Here is a 6,953-nt window from a genome sequence, read left to right as displayed (position 1 = left end):
GGGGGGGGCAAAACAGGCATTTATTTGGTGACGGTATCCATTTTTCTTTGCCAGGATGACTGGAAAAAATAGTTATTTTTGTGGTGTGTCTCAACACGTTCTGTCCGAGGTTGTAGTTGACAGTTATTTATTCAAACTATTTCACCCTTTCTGATTGGCTTTTAGTTTAATCTCCCGGCTTATTCTTCATAACCAACTAGCATTGACCAAATTTGGAAGATGTCTGCCGACATCAATAGAAGTGACTTAGATTTTACTTATTGACAGAAAAAAAGACAGACGGCGGCGCGGTCGCTCAGCTGCTTTGGCAGTTCAGAGCCGGAGAAAACAACGGAGGGTTTGACAAAGGTATTGTAGGAGCTGCTCGGAGGGTCTCTCTGCAGGAAACACTGACATGTCATTCTTCCAATTGTTTTAGTATTGTTTGGGGTCAGGGAAACGCACTATTGGTGACTTCTCTTCCGAGCAGCTGCTACATGACTCTTAACCCTTGACTTGTTCTGCGAAGACGAAAAATCCGAACTACCGCCTAAAAGCCAATGGTATCCTAAACCACCGAGAAAAAGGCAAATGTTATGAGGAAGGGAACTCTACATAGATAGAGATAAGCATGTTTTAAAGTAGGAAATATTTTGAATGAATGATAGCATTTTCTCACCCTTAAACCAAACAGAAACACCCGAGGGTGTTAATTCGCCAGTGGCGGAAAAGAAGAAAAGTCCTAGGCATGAACTGGCCGTGGCTCCAAAGGTGGCCGCAATAGTAAACCTGTTGCTGTAACTAAAACTGTGTAAAAAGTTCACTGGTCTGAAAACAAAAAAAGAAAAAAGAAAATATTTTACAATGTCTTCTAATAACTGTGCAAAGAATACAACTGTAAAAAAGGTAATACTTACATCATGAGCCCGGGATAACCATGGCAGTATTCAAGTTTTAATTTGTTTCTTCGTTTGAGACAAGACAGAACCACAATAATGGCAAGCTGTTGAGGAGGACAAAGCGAGCCTTCAGATAATACTGAAAACTTTACTTGGGCACAATAAAGTTAACCTGTTATTGCTGACGTTAAATAAAACCAAAAGCAGTGGAATAATATCGAGCCATTACTCACAGCTAGGCCGAAACATCCCCATAGGTAACTTTTTTGATCACTGGCTGGTATACACCTGGAGAGGGATAAGGTACCTTTTTTCAGTGTTTGAATCTGCTTTGTTTTTAATTAATAAAACGAGCAACGTTTGCGCAAATTTTCAATTTAATCTACTTATTATTTAAAGTATACATTTAAATTAACTTACACACCTCTATACTCTCAGGTGATTTTAAAGTCCCATAAAAAACTATTATTCCGGAGCAAAATAATACTCCGTTTCTGATTGGCTTAAATTCGCAGGCTTAGTCTTTATAACCATCACGTGTGCCCTAGAATTGTCTCGCCAAAGTAAGGCTACTCCGTGTCCTCCATCTTTCGACTGGACTCATGTGAGTGGCTAACAACGTTTCGGATGAGGCGAAAGTTCCACCTAAACTTTCGAGACGACCAAGGTTCGCCTTAGACAGCAGATGTAAATAGTTTTTAGTACCGCTCCAAGTCAACCAAACACGCTTCTAATGCAAAGAGAAATCGATAGACACTTCTCCCGTATTTGGAAACATTCGGTTGTTTAGAGTTCCAAGTATACGAAATCGACCCATGAATCATTATAGGTTTCCGGGGAAACTGCCCACCTACCCCTTCCCTAAGCCAACATTTTGCCCTAAGTGAGAAGTAAGTGTTAATGTTGGCTTAGGGGAGGGGTAGGCGGGCAGTGTTCCAAGGTAATCCAAGACAGTCTTAGATTCTGACTTCCACGCTGTGGATTCCCGATACCATGTCAGTGGATCTTGGATTTCGGTTTCCAATTGTTAGCGCGATCCCAGATTCCTTGAACTGAATTCCAGATTCCGAAGCCCAGGATTCCAGATTTCACAAACAAAAATTTATCTGATTCCGGAATCCGGATTACCCTACATCACGTGATACGAAAAGACGACCGAGAATACAACTTAGTTTAAATTTCAACTTAGCTTTGTTACCAAAAAATGTTGATCTCACCATGACATGAGTTAATCTTAAAGTTCTTAATTATCTGATAGGCTATATCAACACTTGAAAAAGTTTTTCATCCGATATGCAGATACTGGCCTCAGGTCAGTGGCAACCTTAATTCCTTTCGGTGTTTGGATATCGTATGACCTGACTCATTTACTCCTAATCTCGCCCCTTGTTCAATATATTGTATCCAAAATTCTGCTACTGGGCTTTAAATGAAGCTAGGTGAGCACACACGCGTTTGTTTTAATTGAAGCAAGCAGAACAGTAGCGTGAATTTCATCCGATTACTTCGAGTCGTTATTAGCTGAGCTCCACGCGCGGCGCTTCGCGCCGCGCGTGGGCGGAGCCCCATAGCTAAGGAAATGTGGTAATCTGCCCATCCGAGAAAATTTGGTAATCACGTGACCGTACACCGAGCGAGCGAGCGAGCGACCGTCCGTCCGCACCACAGGCATACCAATGTAAAGTAACTCAATCAACAGGTATGGCAACTCAAGGTTTTACTTGGAAGGAAATCACATGGCTGCCCTGACTTTTAGAAAGTAAAAACAACGACAAAGTCGTGTCTTTTTCGGCGCTATTTTTTATGTTTACACTAACGTGGATAACAGAGAAAGAGCTAGAGCGAGTTATTGAAAATTCATAGGAAGAAAAACATGAAAATTCAAAGCGGCGAGGAGAAAATGAGAAATGCTAGTGGCCAGCAAGGTGGAAATGAGCGGCAGTGAAAATAAAAGCGAACATGAACACAGGAAACAAAATATTGCCTAAGCACACACGACAATTCCTCCAAAAAACAAGGAACTTCCTTGTATAACAAGGAAGTTTGACGTTTTAGTCGTACAAAACAGCGCAGCGTTATAGTCGTGCAAAACAACGGCAAGTGAAAGACAAAAAAGCGTGCTGCACGTGCAAATTTGTTTTTTGCTAATTAGAAGAAAAAGGGTGCTGCACGTGCAATTTGGTTTTTTTGCTAATGAAATCTATTAGTCTTGAAGCCATTTTCTTTGTCGTCCCTGTTTAGTGTTACACGATTTAATTCTTTTTTGTTTACACGTATTATTAACCAGAGCTTCGCTTTTAGCCCTGGCTAAATCTATATATTACTCCCTCAGTAACGTGTTGCCGAGACTGAGGAGAAAACGACTCGAAGCAGTCGGATGAAATTCAAGCTAGCAGAATGGAATTTCAGTAGAAATGAATAAAGATTTCTAGTTTAAACAACTCGTTTCGATAAAAAGAACCTGTTTTACTTACATTGTGTTAGAAGTACCATTCACTGCTGAAGCTTCCGACATTTTGAAGGTCAATGTGCAGGCTTTTCACGCCGATTTCACAAGGAGCCAGCTACGATACTGTTCAATTGCCCGGTGATTTGAAGATAAGCTTGTTAAACCTGTACCTCTGCTGACGTACAACTGCAACAGTAGACGAGTTTATAGAATACCAGATATCAAAGTTAAGGATAGAGACTCTCATGGTTAAAAATCAAACTAGCTCCAGCGTCCCGCCCAGAACTGAAATAAATCGTATTTACATTGTGCTATCGTTGAGTTAAAAAATTTGTCCGGACCGTTGTAAACGGGGTCTAAAGAATCTAAGCTCCGAATGAATTCATTAGATAAAATATAATGCTCCATCCAGACCAACTAGACAATTAAACCAGGGGCGGTGGGCCGACAGGGTTTGGTGCGCTAAATACCAATCCTCACTGAATATTTATCGCTGTCTCAGAACGGTGGGTTCCTACTAGATTATTTCCGTTACGGTTCCAATAACTGTTTACACTGCCACAATCCACTATAGTGTAGACATGAACTTAGATTAGCGAAATAGCATAACTTTGCACGTCCATGTCGCTTTTTTGTACATTTGTTTGCCCCCAACTCCGCCCTGTGGAATACATAGTGAACTATACCGTAAATCTTCTTGTAAGCCTCCCTTTCAAATAAGCCCCCCTCCCCTCCCCACTATTATTCTTCAGTAATAAATGATAGATTGTGTAAATCAATCACGACTGTAAAACGTCGTGTGGACTGATCCTGGATGGTTTATTCACTAACCGGAAGTTCGGATTTGTTTTTGATCCTCAACTGCATGACCTTCACCTTCTTGTGCTTGAGCTTTTCTACTTTGTATTCTAATTCTTTATGGAGAACTGATACCACCGTCTTTGCTAAATTGAATAAGGCCCCTCCCCTCCCAAATACGGCCAGTCTCTATTAAGCCCCTCGTCACCGATCTCCCGCTCTCCCGTACGGGTCACAATATCTCCCAGGTGAAATCATCTTTTGAGGTTTTCTGTGCCTTAGTTTGAAATTTAGCCCATTTTTAGCTCGAGACTTGAATTTTTTCTTATTCGCAGTACGGCTTCTGAAGCATTTTTGCACTTATTTAGTCACTCACAAGACTATTTCTGCCATCAAAACGATGATTGATTTTGATAGTATGTACCTTATTAAGAATTCATATAATGTCCTAAGTCATTCCCACTGGGGGCTGGGTCAATTTGTCGGGGGGATCCCTTGAAATTCCGGGGGGTAGTGAATAAAGAGAGTCTCCATATTTTAGATCTCCAGAGGTTGGCATCTCTGCTAATGTGATAGAATTTTTGTTAATATAAGACTGTTAGCCCAACGGAAGAGTGGTATTTATTCAAGGTCCGTTTACATGACATTCGTTTTATTCCTTAAGCCACCCAGCACCTCCCTCAAAAAGTAAATGGAAATGGAGGGCTCCTAAAGTTGAGTACCTTGTGATGGTTTTAAATTAATTACTAAATAAATATATAGGATTAGCCAGGGCCAAAAGCGAAGCTCTAATTAATAAGTTAATCATAACTATAACAAAATTGTCAAATCTGATTGGCTCTCAACTGCCCTGATTTCAGCCTTAATTGGACAGTTTAATAGGACAGTACGCGTCATGCCTAAGTAATTGGACAGTACGCGCCATCACGCGCGCGCTTAAGGTGGCTCGACTGGATTTTTTGGGGTTGATACCTCCCAACTTTGAGCATTAACTAGATCGGCATGAGTAAAGATATGGAAAAATTGTTACCACAACTGTATTATATAAAGATGAAAATTTCTTATGATCTGGGTTTTATTGCAATCGGAGTCGCCATGGCAACGTAATGACGCCATTACGTTTTTCATTTATCTTTGTGTTTCTCTGTTCCAGGAGTTTTTTGAAGAAATCGCTTTAGGGATTATGTACCTGCTATAATTGCCTCCATTATGGCGTAGTTTGAACAAATTCTATGAGAGCGTTTTCGAAATATTTTGAAATGTAGTTTTAAGAATAATAAAAACAGTGAAATAGCATGCTACCTACACAATTCGCTAATATTTTAAGAAAATGATAAGCTTTGGAAACGAGGCTTCATCTCGTAGTGGTTTGATTCCATTGAAAACTGCATACAAAAAAAGAAGGGAATTACTCTGGGCGATCGCGAGTAAGAAGAATTTTATTAACTTGCGTTCACCTGCTTTTGATACAGTTTTTGGACGTAATTTGGTCCATGCCTAAGAATTTCGCATTTTTCCAAAAACCGCTCGATAAATTTTTCTATAAATTCGACAATCCCGAGATCAATTGTCAAGAAATATTCCCTGCAAGTTTCAAGAACATTGAAAATAGGGAAGGCTTTTAAATAGGGCCTCAAATATAACCAATATTCCCCCCAGATCTTGTGTTTACAAGTGAGCGCCCTCATTATTCACTGGCATTGTTTTCAAGTTTCATATGCACGTGCACAACTAGCAAAAGTTATAAATTTGCATCAAAAAGAACCCTCGATTACTTTCCGAAGAAATATCTGGAGTATGCTTATAATTGGCTTGTCGTCACAGACAGCAGTGAGAGCCGAAACGGTGAACGTCACGGCTCATCGTGTAGGATGGAATTCTTAATTATCTTACTCGGGTTATAACATCACAGAAACTCTCACAAAGAGTTGCTCTGATGTTATAATATATCATTAGTCTCTTTACCCGGTAATTAGCATATCCCGAAGATTTAACCGAGGGTCCTTTTTGATGCAAATTCTATCTTTTGGCTAAATGTGCACGTGTATATGAAACTTGAAAACAATGCCAGTGAATAATGAGGACGCTCACTTGTAAACACAAAATTTGGGGGGAAAATTGGCTATATTTGAGGCCCTATTTAAAAGCCTTCCCTGTTTTCAATGTTCTTGAAACTTGCAGGGAATATTCCTTGACAATTGATCTCGGGATTGTCGAATTTATTCAAAAATTTATCGAGCGGTTTTTGGAAAAATGCGAAATTTTTAGGCATGGACCAAATTACGTCCAAAAACTGTATCAAAAGCAGGTGAATGCAAGTTAATAAAATTCTTCTTACTCGCGATCGCCCAGAGCAATTCCCCTCTTTTGTCGTATGCAGTTTTCAATGGAATCAAACCGCTATGAGATGAAGCCTCGTTTCCAAAGCTTATCATTTTCTTAAAATATTAGCGAATTGTGTAGGTAGCATGCTATTTCACTGTTTTTATTATCCTTAAAACTATATTTCAAAATATTTCGAAAACGCTCTCATAGAATTTGTTCAAACTACGCCATAATGGAGGCAATTATAGCAGGTACATAATCCCTAAAGCGATTTCTTCAAAAAAACTCCTGGAACAGAGAAACACAAAGATAAATGAAAAACGTAATGGCGTCATTACGTTGCCATGGCGACTCCGATTGCAACAAAACCCAGATCATAAGAAATTTTCATCTTTATATAATACAGTTGTGGTAACAATTTTTCCATATCTTTACTCATGCCGATCTAGTTAATGCTCAAAGTTGGGAGGTATCAACCCCAAAAAATCCAGTCGAGCCACCTT

At 39.7% G+C, this 6,953-nt stretch overlaps 1 long non-coding RNA gene across 1 annotated transcript in view; it reads right to left on the bottom strand.

Annotated features, from left to right (window-relative positions):
• Nucleotides 1-701: 701 nt before the first annotated feature.
• Nucleotides 702-6,953, bottom strand: part of LOC140945861 (uncharacterized) — a 14,769-nt gene continuing 8,517 nt past the window's right edge. Inside the window, exons 2-4 of the long non-coding RNA XR_012166762.1 lie at nucleotides 3,353-3,513; nucleotides 897-982; nucleotides 702-807 (exon numbers count right to left, since the gene is read on the bottom strand). This is a non-coding gene — a long non-coding RNA (uncharacterized lncRNA). The remainder of the gene's footprint in view (nucleotides 808-896; nucleotides 983-3,352; nucleotides 3,514-6,953) is intronic.

This window comes from Porites lutea, chromosome 8 (assembly GCF_958299795.1).
Source record: "Porites lutea chromosome 8, jaPorLute2.1, whole genome shotgun sequence".
NCBI classification, from domain to species: Eukaryota; Metazoa; Cnidaria; class Anthozoa; order Scleractinia; family Poritidae; genus Porites; species Porites lutea.
The sequence above is the reverse complement of the archived record's forward strand: the minus strand, read 5'-3'. Positions and strand labels throughout refer to the sequence as shown.